At 37.5% G+C, this 15,534-nt stretch overlaps 1 protein-coding gene across 14 annotated transcripts in view; it reads left to right on the top strand.

The window, feature by feature from the left end:
• The window catches only part of UVRAG (UV radiation resistance associated), a 319,164-nt gene that overhangs the window by 150,278 nt on the left and 153,352 nt on the right, over window positions 1-15,534 (top strand). The gene's annotated exons all lie outside the window — the stretch shown is intronic.

Raw genomic sequence — 15,534 nt, 5'->3', positions numbered from 1 at the left:
GACACCTTAAAGGTAGGCTAGACTAAGGTTTCATGATCAGTAGGTTAGGTTGAAATTAATTACATTTCAACTTACGATATTTTCAAGTTTATGGGTTTGTCATAATGAGTTTATCAGGTTGTAACCCCATGGTAAGTTATGGAGAAGTTGTATACATACAGCTTGAATTGTCCCAAAGCAGACACACTCATGTGAGCAGAATCTCAGTCGAGAAGCAGGACCCCAAAACCTGGGAAGCCTTTTCATGCCTCCTTCGATTTACCACGTCTCCATCCAGACTAGTCACTGCCTTGACTCAAATCAGATTGGTTTTGCCTAATTCTGAACTTTATAGAAATAGAATCTTAAATGTACATATGCTGGCTTTTTTCAACATTATGTTTGTAGAGTCATTCTTACCTTCATGTAGTTATAGTTTGTTCATGCTTAATGCCAAATAGTATTCCATTATATGAGTGTGAATTTATTTATCTACTCTTGCTGTTGGTTTCAGTAATTTTCATTTTGGGACCATTATAGTTAATGCTTCCATGAACCTTCTAGGTTTCTTAATGAAGAACTTTTATATGTTTCTTAATAAAAATTTTTTAGGTGTTTCAGTTGGGTAAGAAACTGAGGAGTAGAATTACAGTCAGAGAATGTACATATCTTCAGCTAAATAGATTGTGTCCAATAGTTTTCCAATATGATTGTACCCATTTACCGCCCCTCCATCCAGTATTGCTCCTTCCTACATACTTGTCAGGAATTTATACTTTTTGTATATTTTGTACTTATTGCATTTAGTAATTTGTATTTTTCATTTTAGCCTTTCTCGTGGATATGTCGTAATATTCTCTTGCAGTTTTAATTTTTATTTTCCTGAAGACTAATGAAGTTAGTCTTTCATATCTTATAAATGTTATAAACATTTTTTTAAAATTTTTTATTGGATTTTAGGATTTGGGGTACATGAGCAGAGCATGTAAGACAGTTGCGTAGGAACACACATGGCAGTGTGCTTTTCTTTCCTTCTCCCCTTCACCCAGATTTGGCATTTCTCCCCAGGCTATCCCTCCCCACCTCCCCCTCCCACTGGCCCTCCCCTTTCCCCCCCAATAGACCCCAGTGTTTAGTATTCCCCTTTCTGTGTCCATGTGTTCTCATTTTTCATCACCCACCTATGAGTGAAAATATGCGGTGTTTCATTTTCTGTTCTTGTGTCAGTTTGCTGAGGATGACGTTCTCCAGATTCATCCATGTCCCTACAAACGACACAAACTCATCATTTCTGATTGCTGCATAATATTCCATGGTGTATATGTGCCACATTTTCCCAATCCAGTCTATCATCGATGGGCATTTGGGTTGGTTCCAGGTCTTTGCTATTGTAAACAGTGCTGCAATGAACATTCGTGTGCATGTGTCCTTATAGTAGAACGATTTATAGTCCTTTGGATATATACCCAGTAATGGGATTGCTGGGTCAAATGGAATTTCTATTTCTAAGGCCTTGAGGAATCGCCACACTGTCTTCCACAATGGTTGGACTAATTTACACTCCCACCAACAGTGTAAAAGTGTTCCTTTTTCTCCACATCCTCTCCAGCATCTGTTGTCTCCAGATTTTTTAATGATCGCCATTCTAACTGGCGTGAGATGGTATCTCAATGTGGTTTTGATTTGCATCTCTCTGATGACCAGTGACGATGAGCATTTTTTCATATGATTGTTGGCCTCATATATGTCTTCTTTCGTAAAGTGTCTGTTCATATCCTTTGCCCACTTTTGAATGGGCTTGTTTGTTTTTTTCCTGTAAATCCGTTTGAGTTCTTTGTAAATTCTGGATATCAGCCCTTTGTCAGATGGGTAAACTGCAAAAATTTTTTCCCATTCTGTTGGTTGCCGATCCACTCTAGTGACTGTTTCTTTTGCCGTGCAGAAGCTGTGGAGTTTCATTAGGTCCCATTTGTCTATTTTGGCTTTTGTTGCCAATGCTTTTAGTGTTTTGTTCATGAAGTCCTTGCCTACTCCTATGTCCTGGATGGTTTTGCCTAGATTTCCTTCTAGGGTTTTTATGGTGCCAGGTCTTATGTTTAAGTCTTTAATTCATCTGGAGTTAATTTTAGTGTAAGGTGTCAGGAAGGGGTCCAGTTTCTGCTTTCTGCACATGGCTAGCCAGTTTTCCCAACACCATTTGTTGAACAGGGAATCCTTTCCCCCTTGCTTGTTTTTGTCAGGTTTATCAAAGATTGTATAGTTGTAGATATGTTGTGTTGCCTCCGGTGCCTCTGTTTTGTTCCATTGGTCTATATCTCTGTTTTGGTACCAGTACCATGCTGTTTTGATTACTGTAGCCTTGTAGTATAGTTTGAAATCCGGTAGTGTGATGCCCCCCGCTGTGTTCTTTTTGCTTAGAATTGACTTGGCTATGCGGGCTCTCTTTTGGTTCCATATGAAGTTCATGGTGGTTTTTTCCAGTTCTGTGAAGAAAGTCAATGGTAGCTTGATGGGGATAGCGTTGATTCTGTAAATTACTTTGGGCAGTATAGCCATTTTCACGATATTAATCCTTTCTAACCGTGAACATGGAATGTTTCTCCATCTGTTTGTGTCCTCTCTGATTTCATTGAGCAGTGGTTTGTAGTTCTCCTTGAAGAGGTCCCTTATGTTCCTTGTGAGTTGTATTCCAAGGTATTTTATTCTTTTTGTAGCAATTGTGAATGGCAGTTCGTTCTTGATTTGGCTTTCTTTAAGTCTGTTATTGGTGTAGACGAATGCTTGTGATTTTTGCACATTGATTTTATATCCTGAGACTTTGCTGAAGTTGCTTATCAGTTTCAGGAGTTTTTGGGCTGAGGCGATGGGGTCTTCTAGGTATACTATCATGTCGTCTGCAAATAGAGACAATTTGGCTTCTACCTTTCCTATTTGAATACCCTTTATTTCTTTTTCTTGCCTGATTGCTCTGGCTAGAACTTCCAGAACTATATTGAATAGGAGTGGTGAAAGAGGGCATCCTTGTCTAGTGCCAGATTTCAAAGGGAATGCTTCCAGCTTTTGCCCATTCAGTATGATATTGGCTGTTGGTTTGTCATAAATAGCTTTTATTACTTTGAGATACGTTCCATCGATACCGAGTTTATTGAGGATTTTAGCATAAAGGGCTGTTGAATTTTGTCAAATGCCTTCTCTGCGTCAATTGAGATAATCATGTGGTTTTTGGTTTTGGTTCTGTTTATGTGGTGAATTACATTTATAGACTTGCGTATGTTGAACCAGCCTTGCATCCCCGGGATGAATCCTACTTGATCATGGTGAATAAGTTTTTTGATTTGCTGTTTCATTCGGCTTGCCAATATTTTATTGAAGATTTTTGCATCTGTGTTCATCATGGATATTGGCCTGAAGTTTTCTTTTCTTGTTGGGTCTCTGCCGGGTTTTGGTATCAGGATGATGTTGGTCTCGTAAAATGATTTGGGAAGTATTCCCTCTTTTTGGATTGTTTGAAATAGTTTAGAAGGAATGGTACCAGCTCCTCTTTGTGTGTCTGGTAGAATTCGGCTGTGAACCCGTCTGGACCTGGGCTTTTTTTGTGTGGTAGGCTCTTAATTGCTGCCTCGACTTCTGACCTTGTTATTGGTCTATTCATAGTTTCAGCTTCCTCCTGGTTTAGGCTTGGGAGGACACAGGAGTCCAGGAATTTATCCATTTCTTCCAGGTTTACTAGTTTATGTGCATAGAGTTGTTTGTAATATTCTCTGATGATGGTTTGAATTTCTGTGGAATCTGTGGTGATTTCCCCTTTATCATTTTTTATTGCATCTATTTGGTTGTTCTCTCTTTTCTTTTTAATCAATCTGGCTAGTGGTCTGTCTGTTTTGTTGATCTTTTCAAAAAACCAGCTCTTGGATTTATTGATTTTTTGAAGGGTTTTTCGTATCTCAATCTCCTTGAGTTCAGCTCTGATCTTAGTTATTTCTTGTCTTCTGCTGGGTTTTGAGTTTTTTTGATCTTGCTCCTCTAGCTCTTTCAGTTTTGACAATAGGGTGTCAATTTTGGATCTCTCCATTCTCCTCATATGGGCACTTATTGCTATGTACTTTCCTCTAGAGACTACTTTAAATGTGTCCCAGAGGTTCTGGCATGTTATGTCTTCGTTCTCATTGGTTTCGAAGAACTTCTTTATTTCTGCCTTCATTTCATTGTTTACCCAGTCAACATTCAAGAGCCAGTTGTTCAGTTTCCATGAAGCTGTGTGGTTCTGGGTTGGTTTCTGTATTCTGAGTTCTAACTTGATTGCACTATGGTCTGAGAGGCTGTTTGTTATGATTTCAGTTGTTTTGCATTTGTTGAGCAGTGCTTTACTTCCAATTATGTGGTCAATTTTTGAGTAGGTGTGATGTGGTGCTGAGAAGAATGTATATTCTGTGGATTTGGGGTGGAGAGTTCTGTAAATGTCTATCAGGTTTGCTTGCTCCAGGTCTGAGTCCAAGCCCTGGATATCCTTGTTGATTTTCTGTCTGGTTGATCTGTCTAATATTGACAGTGGAGTGTTAAAGTCTCCCACTATTATTGTGTGGGAGTCTAAGTCTCTTTGTAAGTCATTAAGAACTTGCTTTATGTATCTGGGTGCTCCTGTATTGGGTCCATATATGTTTAGGATCGTTAGCTCTTCTTGTTGTATCGATCCTTTTACCATTATGTAATGGCCTTCTTTGTCTCTTTTGATCTTTGTTGCTTTAAAGTCTATTTTATCAGAGATGAGAATTGCAACTCCTACTTTTTTTTGCTGTCCATTTGCTTGGTAAATCTTCCTCCATCCCTTTATTTTGAGCCTTTGTGTATCCTTGCATGTGAGATGGGTTTCCTGAATACAGCACACTGATGGGTTTTGGTTTTTTATCCAATTTGCCAGTCTGTGTCTTTTGATTGGTGCATTTAGTCCATTTACATTTAGGGTTAATATTGTTATGTGTGAATTTGATACTGCCATTTTGATGCTAAGTGGCTGTTTTGCCCGTTAGTTGTTGTAGATTCTTCATTATGTTGATGCTCTTTAGCATTTAGTGTGATTTTGGAATGGCTGGTACTGGTTGTTCCTTTGTATGTGTAGTGCCTCTTTCAGGAGCTCTTGTAAAGCAGGCCAGGTGGTGACAAAATCTCTGAGTACTTGCTTGTTCGCAAAGGATTTTATTTTTCCTTCACTTCTGAAGCTCAGTTTGGCTGGATATGAAATTCTGGGTTGAAAGTTCTTTTCTTTAAGGATGTTGAATATTGGCCCCCACTCTCTTCTGGCTTGTAGTGTTTCTGCCGAGAGATCTGCTGTGAGTCTGATGGGCTTCCCTTTGTGGGTGACCCGACCTTTCTCTCTGGCTGCCCTTAGTATTTTCTCTTTCATTTCAACCTTGTTTAATCTGACGATGATGTGCCTTGGGGTTGCTCTTCTTGTGGAATATCTTTGTGGTGTTCTCTGTATTTCCTGCATTTGAGTGTTGACCTGTCTTGCTAGGTGGGGGAAATTTTCCTGGATGATGTCCTGAAGAGTATTTTCCAGCTTGGAAAATACTTCGTCCCCTTTTGGTACACCTATCAAACGTAGGTTAGGTCTTTTCACATAGTCCCACATTTCTTGGAGACTTTGTTCATTCCTTTTTGTGCTTTTTTCTCTGATCTTGGTTTCTCGTTTTATTTCATTGAGTTTATCTTCAACTTCAGATATTCTTTCTTCTGCTTGGTCAATTCGGCTATTGAAACTTGTGCATGCTTTGCGAAGTTCTCGTATTGTGTTTTTCAGCTAGCTCCTTTAGTTCATTCATATTCCTCTCTAAGTTATCCATTCTTGTCATCATTTCCTCAAATTTTTTTCATATCTTTTTTCAAGGTTCTTAGTTTCTTTGCATTGATTTAATACATGTTCTTTTAGCTCACAAAAGTTTCTCATTATCCATCTTCTGAAGTCTAATTTCGTCATTTCGTCACAGTCATTCTCCATCCAGCTTTGTTCCTTTGCTGGTGAGGAGTTTGACTGTTTTTTTTTTTTTTTATAAGCTTTCTTTATATGTTATGGATAGGGATTCTTTATTTGGCATATGCTTAAAAATCTATTCTCCCATTCTGTGGCTTGCTTGTTCACTCTTTAATGATACCTTTAAATGAACAGAAGTTCCATTTTATCAGTCTTTCATATATGATGCTTTTTGTGTCTATTTGCAGGAATATTTGCCTATTTTAAGATTTTATAGGTGTTCTTCTATGTGTTCTTTGAAATGCTTTACTATTTTACTTCTTACATTTATATCTATAATTCATCTGAAATTACTCTTTGTATGTGATGTGAGGTAACAGTCAAGATTTTTTTCATATTAATAGTCAGTTGACCCAGCACTATTCATTGAACATCATCCTTTCTCCATTGCATTGCGGTTTTGCTTTTCTCATAAGTCAGATAACAATATGCTTGTAAGTCTGTTAAGAACCCTCTGTTCTGTTCTAATGGTCTATTTTTCTGTTCCTTTGCCATTATTTCGCTGTTTTAATTTTTTTCATGTTCTAGTAGGTGCTGATATCTGTTAAAGTTCTTCAGCTTAGTTGTTTTTCTTCACGATTACAATGGTTATTTTTGTTCTATGTCATTTTCATGTGAATTTCTGCATAGAAAAGAAAACCTTGCTAGGATATTTTTGTCTTAATTGTTGTACATCATTGCTGAGACTTGCTAGGATATTGACAGAACTGCATTGAATATATTATCAAATGTCATTGGGGATAATAGACATCTGTACAATATTGAGGCTTCCATTCCCAGGAAAATGATACATGTCTTTGTTTATTAGATCTTCTTTATAAAACATTATTGAAATAAGATAGTTAATATATGGGTCTTTCCCATGATTCATTGAATTTATTTCTATTTTTTGGTGTTTTTTGATATTATTGTATGTATCCTTAAATTTTATTTTTATTAGTTTCTGGTGTATAGATATACAATTAATAGATTTTTTAAAGTGACATTGCTATTTTTGAAAAATTCACCAGAAACCTTATAGACAGATTAGTAATTGTTAATGTTAGGGTTGGAGCCCTCTATCTTCAGTCTTGCTGTGGTAATTTATTTATATTCTAATTTAGTTTCATTATGTTTAAATTTCATTACATCAAATTAAATTAGTAATTATTTTAATTATTTGTTATAAATGTAAAATATTGCAGAAAATTTAAAAATCAGATTTATTGAGAAGCAATTGCCATACCATATAATTTGCCATTTTACACTTTTTCTTAGTTTATTCATGGAGTTACGCAATGATCACATAGTCTGATTGTCCCACCTAAAGAAAACTCATGTGCCTTAGCAGTTATTCCATACTTCCCCTCCCCCCAATTCTAAATAACCACTAATCTACTTTTTGTCTCTAGATTTGCCTTTCCTGGACATTTTTTATGAAAAGAATCATACAATGTTGTGGTCTTTTATGACCAACTTCACTTGTTTAGCATCTTATTTTTAAGGTTCATCCACGTTGTATCATGATTTACTACTTCATTTTTACTGCTGAATGATACATTCAGGTATATGGATATGTCACGTTTTTAAAATCCATTCATTGGTTGTTGGACATTTGGCTTGTTTCCGCTTTTTGTCTATCACAGATAAAGCTGCTTATGAACATTCATATATAACTCTTAGTAGGGATGTTTGTTTTCATTCTTAGGTACACCTGGGACTGGAACTGCTGAGTCATGTGGGAACTCTATTTTTAACTTTTTGAGTTACTGCCAGCCATTTTCCACAGCAGCTGTTTTACATTCCTACCAACAGTGTATGACAGTTTCAGTCTCCCCATTTTCTCACTGATACCTGTTATTATCTCTCTTTTTAATTATAGCCATCCTAGTGAGTATAGCATTGTATCTCATCGTAGTTTTGATTCACATTTACCAAACGACTTATATGCGTATTACACCTGATTTCTGTATGTTAATTTTACATCCAAGGAACTTACTAATTAGTTCTAATAGATTGTTCTAATAATTACTTCTAATAGTTTGTTTTGAATTTTCTGTGTGTACAGTCATCTCACCTGCAAATAAATGATGGCATTATTTCTCATTTCCTAATGTGTATGCCTTTGAAACTTTTTTCTTTTTTTTTTTTTTCTTAAGACAGAGTCTCACTCTGTCACCAGGCTGGAGTCTGGAGTGCAGTGGCCTGATCTTGGCTCACTGAAACCTGCACCTCCTGGATTCAATTGATTCCCCTGTCTCAGCCTTCCAAGTGGCTGGGGCTGCAGCCGTGTGCCACCATGCCCTGTTAATTTTTGTATTATTAGTGGAGACAGGGTTTCACTCTGTTGGCCAGGATGGTCTCCATCTCCTGACCTCGTGATCTGACTGCCTCGGTCTTCCAAAGCGCTGGGATTACAGGCGAGAGCCACCAAGCCCAGCCTTAAAACGTTTTTCTTACCTGATTGTGTTATCTGGGACATCTGGTACAATATTAAATATAAGTGGTGTCAGTGAATATCCTTTTCTCATTTCCAGTTTCAGTGAAAGCCTTTAATATTTTACCATTATATAGAGAGTTTAAGCTTTTTGATACTTCTTATTTTGTGGTTTACCCTTCCTGCATCCTTTATCCATTTTGTCATTTTTGCATTAACTGGTTTTTTTTTTCTTTGTTTTTTTTTTTTGAGACGGAGTTTCGCTCTTGTTACCCAGGCTGGAGTGCAATGGCGCCATCTCGGCTCACCGCAACCTCTGCCTCCTGGGTTCAGGCAATTCTCCTGCCTCAGCCTCCCTAGTAGCTGGGATTACAGGCACGCGCCACCATGCGCAGCTAATTTTTTGTATTTTTAGTAAGACGGGGTTTCACCATGTTGACCAGGGTGGTCTCTATCTGTTGACCTAGTGATCCACCCGCCTCGGCCTCCCAAAGTGCTGGGATTACAGGCGTGAGCCACCGCGCCCGGCCTGGTTTTTTTTTTTTTCTTTGACACGGAGGTTCACTCTTGTTGCCCAGGCTGGAGTGCAATGGTGCGGTCTCGGCTCACTCCCACCTCCACCTCCTGGGTTCAAGCGATTCTCCCGCATCAGCCTCCCAAATAGCTGGAATTACAGGTGCCGGCCACCATCCCCAGCCAATGTTTATATTTTTAGTAGAGATGGGGTTCCATCATGTTGACCAGGCTGGTCTTGACCTCCTGACCTCAGGTGATTTGCCTGCCTCAGCCTCCCAAAGTGCTGGGATTACAGGCATGAGCCACCGTGTCCGGCTGCATTAACTGTTTTTTTTTTTTTTTTTAATGAATTGATAAGAGCTCAATATGTGAATTTTCATTTGCTTGCTTTTTAAATTTTCTTAAATATCAGTTTTAATGAGGTATATTTTACAAACAATCAAATTAATCAATTTAAAATACACAGTTTGATGAGTTTAACTAATGATTCAGGTAGGTAACTACTACCACAGTCAATGATATAGAATATTTCTATCATTGTAAACATCTTCTTGGCCTCACTGTAGTCAGTGTCTTCCTCCATCGATTGGCCACTAGCAGTTACTGATGTGCTTTCTGATATCATTTCCTTTTTCTAGCATTTCATGTGAGTGGAATCATACTATATGCCCTTTTAATATCTGGCTCTTTTTTACTTTGCATTGTAGCTTTGGAATTTATGTGGTTGCATGTGTCAGGATTTTTTCTTTTCAGTGCTGAGTAGTATTTGCTATATGTACGTACAATTTGTTTATACATTTACTTATTGATGGACATTAGGTTTGTTTCCAGTTTTGAATTATTATGAATAAAGCTACAGTAGATACTCAAGTATAAGCCCTTATGTGGGTATATTATCTTGGTTAAATATTAATAACTAGATGTGGGATTGCTGGGGTATAGAAAATGTGTGTTTAACTTTCTAAATAACTACTAAGCTGCTTTGCATTTTTAACTAGCCATGTATGAGAGTTTCATATAATTCACATCCAAAAATTAATTTTAGATTTTAGACATGTTAGTGGGTATGTAGTGGTTTTTCATTGTTTTAACTTGTATTTCCTTGATAACTAATGTGGCTGAGCATCTTTTCTTGTGCTTATCTGTCTCTTTCCTCTGATGAAATGTCTGTTTAGATCTTTTATCTGTTTTTTGGAGGGTAGAGTGGGAGTTGTGGATGGTAACCTTATTATTAAGTTGTAAGAGTTCTTTTTATATTCTGGATATGTTCTTTATCAAATAAATGATTTACATATTTTTTCTTCCTATCTTAACAGTATATTTTGAGTTTATTCATCATTTTTTAAAAACTTTGCTCTTTTTTTTTCTTGAGATGGGATCTCACTTTGTTGCCCAGGCTGGAGTGCAGTGGTAAGATCTTGGCTCACTGCAACCTCCACCTCTTGAGTTCAAGTGATTCTCCTCCCTCAGCCTCCTGAGTAGCTGGGATTTCAGGTTTGCACCACCACACCCGGCTAATGTTTGTATTTTTAGTAGAGACAGGGTTTTCCCATGTTGGCCAGGCTGGTCTTGAACTCCTGGCCTCAAGTGATCCATCTGCCTCAGCCTCCCAAAGTGCTGGGATTATAGCCATGAGCCACCATACTCAGCCTTAAAAACTGTTCTATTTTAGAAATTTTTGCCTAACCCAAGGTCACTTGAGATTTTTCTCCTGTTTTCTTCTAGAACTTTTTATCATTTTAGTTCTTACATGCCTGATTCATTTTGGTTTAATTTTTGTGTATATTATGAGCATAGGGATCTCCTCAGCCCAGTGATACTTCTGGGATTTTTTTTTTCTTTTTGGGGAACCAGAGTCTTGCTCTGTCACCCAGGTTGGAGTGCAATGGCACAATTTCAGCTCACTGCAACTTCTGTCTCCCAGGTTCAAGCAATTCTCCTCCTGCCTCAGCCTTCTGAATAGCTGGGATTACAGGCACCCACCACCATGCCTGGCTAATTTTTTTTTTTTTTTTGAGACAAGAGTTTCACTCTGTTACCCATGATGGAATGCAGTGGCATCATCTTGGCTCACTGCAACTTTGGCCTTCCAGGTTGAAGTGATTCTCCTGCCTGTGCCTCCTGAGTAGCTAGAATTACAAGCGTGCACCACCACGCCTGGCTAATTTTTGAATTTTTTTTTTTTTTTTTTTTGGAGACAGAATCTTGCTCTGTTGCCCAGGCTGGCATGCAGTGCTGCAATCTCAGCTCGCTGCAACCTCTGCCTCCCAGGTTCAAGTGTTTCTCCTGCCTCAGCCTCCTAAGTAGCTGGGACTACAGGTGCTTGCCACCGTACCAGGCTAATTTTTTTTTTTTTTTTTTTTGGTATTTTTAGTAGAGATGGGATTTCATCCTGTTAGTCAGGATGGTCTTGATCTCCTGACCTTGTGATCCGCCTGCCTCGACCTCCCAAAGTGCTGGGATTACAGGCATGAGCCACTGCGCCCACCCTAATTTTTGAATATTTAGCAGAGATGGGATTTCACCATGCTGGTCAGTCTGGTCTTGAACTCCTGACCGCAAGTGATCTGCCCACTTCCCAAAGTGCCAGGATTACAGGTGTGAGATGCCATGTCCAGCCACTTCTGGAACTTTTTTTTGTGTTGTTCACCCTCTGCACTATGGCCTGGAAACATTCCCAATGCAGGGAGTTGGAGCAGTTATAGGGCTCACCTAGCTTGTTTTCCTTCTCTCAGAAATGACTTTACTAGGCTGCCTGTTATCTATTGTCTGAAAACTATTATTACATATAATTTTATATGACTTTCTAGTTGCTTTCAGTGGGAGGAAACTGTGATGGGTATTATTCCATCAGTCAGAAATGGAAGTCTTTTTCCTTTGCTTTTTGACCTCTATCCCTGCTTTTTGAAAACACACTTTACTGATCTCTCCTTGGTTTAGTTCTTTTGGTTCTTCAAAGACATGCTCAAATACTACCTCTCCTTGAGGCATTTTTCTCCCTCAGATAAAAGTTTCTTGCTCCTTCTTCTGTATCCCTGTAGCATTTTTGATGTCATCTTATCTTCCCACTTAGTTGGCAAGCCCTTTCTGGGCAGGGACTTTGCATTTTTATGTTGGTATCCTCCCAAGTGCCCAGTCCGAGAAGGTTCTCAGTGAGCATTACCACAGCATGAATCTTTGAGGGGCTTTCATATAGGTCATGTACTGTGAATTATTTATCCTTATTTTATTTGTTGTATCCTTTTATGGTTTCTTGGTTAGTTTTCAGTATGTTTCATAGTTGAGATTGATGGATAAGTGAGATGTAATGGGAAGAGTGTATTTGGAATGTGAATTAAGTAAGTCATTTTTAGCAAGTTTTAAGTTTTTGACCTATATGAAATATAGGTTACATTGCAAAGAATAATTTTTAAATATGATTTTTCTTTATTTCAGTAATTTTAGAAAATAAGTTTTTAAAGGAAGAGGCTTTGATTTATAATGCCTTGTTTCACGCCTGACTTCATTGTTTACCAGTTGTGTAACCTTGTCCAGTAACTTAGTGTTATCTCTACAGCAGGGTTAACAATAATACTTAGAACTGTGTCTCACTAAGTTTAAACAGGCTTCGAGGTTGTGCTGATGTTGCTGGTCTGTGGACCACATTTTGTGTAGCAAGAATGTGTATGATATGATGATCAGATAAGTTATAAAAATGAAATGGTCTTATAAAAATAGGAACAAAACACCATCTGTTTTATTCCTATGTCACATTCTGGTGGGTTTCTGTACCATTTAAGATAAAAGTCCTGACTCAGGATGACTTACAAAGGCCTCCAGTGGCTCACCTCAATCTTAATGCTTCAACCACGCAGTACTTCTTTTAGTTACTTAAGTATGCTTTGTCCTATCTTACCTGCATTCAGGCCTTTACCTAAATGTTGTTTTCACCAAGACACTGTCACTGGCTCCCTTCTTTTTCTCCTCCCACCCCTAGGTTAAATATACTACTGTGTGTTGCCATAGCACCCTATATAGTTTCCATGATAGCACTTGGTTATTAGTCTGTTTCCTTCTCTGGAGAGATTCTGAGGGCAGGCACTGTCCAAGGCTACATTAAATACTCATATCTTTTAGGCATGGTATAATATATAGTACACGTAGAATAAATATTTGTTGAATGAATGCATGATACTTAGGCTTGTTGATATCCTGTCCTGGGTATCATTACTAAAGAAAGACTTCTCTAACTTCTAGTTTAGAATTCACATGGGAAGACTGATATTTTTATGAGAAGACTGCCTAAAAAGTGTATATTGTTTGGTAGTGATAAGTATCTGCATTCCAATACAACTTGCATAATGACATTTATAAATGAGAGTGTAAAGGAATAATGCCATTTAAAATCATGAAACATGATAAAGTTCATTTGTGTTTGTTAGAATGACCCCAAATAAATAGACAGTTGTTTTGTACATACAAGGCCTACTTCAAAAGATTTCATCTTCTATGAAAAGACACATTTCTTACAGTGCTTTGGAACTACCATCAACTTTTACTGTACTCACATTGCCTGCTACCTGTGGCATATATTTCTGCATCTCTTCCCTTTTTAAACATTATAAGGTTTTAAAGGGTTTAGGGGCTTTTAACCTTTTCTAATAAGAGTAATAATATTAGCAATAATGTTTCCAGTACAGTGCTTATTGCTGTAATTATGTGATATTGTTTAATCACTACAATAACTTTATGAGGCAGATGCTGTTACTATTTACTTTGTATAGTTGAGGAAACTCTTATGTCAGGGTCAGAGAGGTTAAGTACCTTACTTAAATTCATATAGCTAATGAGAGGTGATGTTGAGATTAAAATCTATTGACTCCAAAACTCCCAATCACTGAATAATACTACATTTTTAAAACCAGTATGAAATATAAAGCTATGGGGTATATGTTATTCTAGAATATGGTAAAAAGATAAGGAGATATAGTTCTTCAACTGTTTTGATTATACATTTGCCTGTTAGAATAGAAAGAGGTCCCAAGAGTCTATCCTTAGATTATAAGCAAATGAACCCCTAAACAGTGATTTCTATACTATTTAAAAGACTGAGGTTTAATAGTAATTGTTTGTATTTAGAGAATATGAGCTTGTATTTATGTTTTATAGAATGCAAGCTTGTATTAATTGTTCTTATGTATAGAATATTAGTGCCAGGAAATGTCATGTTTTTAGTTCTTTACCTAATTTTGTCGTCACTAATAGTCCTATACATTAATGATACTATTATTAACCTCCTAATAATAAAGATACTACAATTTAGTACCCAGTTTACAGATGAGGATGGTTTGTCCAAAGCCACATAACAAATGTGCCCAAAGCCACATACATAGCAAGTTATGGTGGAGCCTGCATTCCGAGTTACTGCTGCCTAACTGTGATGCAAAGGGAGATTACAGAATTTTATAGATATCTGTTCTTGTACTTTAATTCTGGCAGCCAACTCAGTTGCACATTCTTGAATCTCTGTTTTATCATTGCAAAGAAAGAATGGTAACCCTCAAGTTAAATATGTATTTGTTATGGTGGGTCACAGCTGTTTATTTTTAACACTGACTTTGTACTTCAAGTGCCCTTTTCTCACTTTTATATATGTTTTTGAGATGAGAATTATTTTGTATTCCCCTGCGCTATTAGAATCCTCAGAAGGTTAGGATCTAATGTTGACGCTCTGGTCCCTAACATAAGTAGGAGAAAGAACTCTGCTGTTGGCTTCACTCTTACGCCTATTGTGGGCTGTGGTGATCATCACTGGGGAGTGGATACCGATAACCACATTTATTTACTAGCATAACCTGGTCTACTTTTTGGGGCCCTGTGTTCTTCATAGTGGTTGTGCTAGGTAACCAGATACATACTTGTTCTTCAGTATTCTATTCTAAACATATTCTATTTTATGCTTGTGTTGAACATTATTCTTGTACGGTTACATAAATGTACTATTTAATGAATCTGGAGCCAAGTTAAAATATTTTAGAAGCACCATAGTCACTGGTATTTGCACAACGAAGGTGAAAAAGGTATTTGTCTCTTGCATTTGCAGCTTTGGTTTAGTGTGTTTGCTAGGCAGTAGTGAAATGATTATTACTAGTAGTTTCTTACATACTGTGACTGGTACTTGATGCTTATCTAGGTACTTGATTCTGAGTCCCCAGAGCTCAGTTAGGATACAAAGTCAGTAATTTTGATATTTAATTGTGACTCTGCTGCTGATTCTTCTGAATGACCACAAAGGAATTATATACATTCTACATCTTTTTATACATCTATTAAGTAAGGATAGCTGCTAATAATAGTGGCAATCATTTATGTAAATATTTGGAAAAAACCAGGTGCTTATGTTTTTGTCTATAAAAATTCATTACAGCAGGATGATTTATTGGAAAGTGCCAAAAAGATAATTTTTATCCATGCTGCTGACTTGCTGAGTGGTCACATAACTCCAGAGGGCCGCATTACTTCACACTCATACGTTTTCCCTTCCTGTCCCTCAAAGGCAGTGGTTCTCAACTTGTGGTCTACAGCAACTTCCAGTAGGTCGTGAGCAGATCTTTTC

Source organism: Callithrix jacchus, chromosome 10 (assembly GCF_049354715.1).
Source record: "Callithrix jacchus isolate 240 chromosome 10, calJac240_pri, whole genome shotgun sequence".
NCBI classification, from domain to species: Eukaryota; Metazoa; Chordata; class Mammalia; order Primates; family Cebidae; genus Callithrix; species Callithrix jacchus.
The sequence above is the reverse complement of the archived record's forward strand: the minus strand, read 5'-3'. Positions and strand labels throughout refer to the sequence as shown.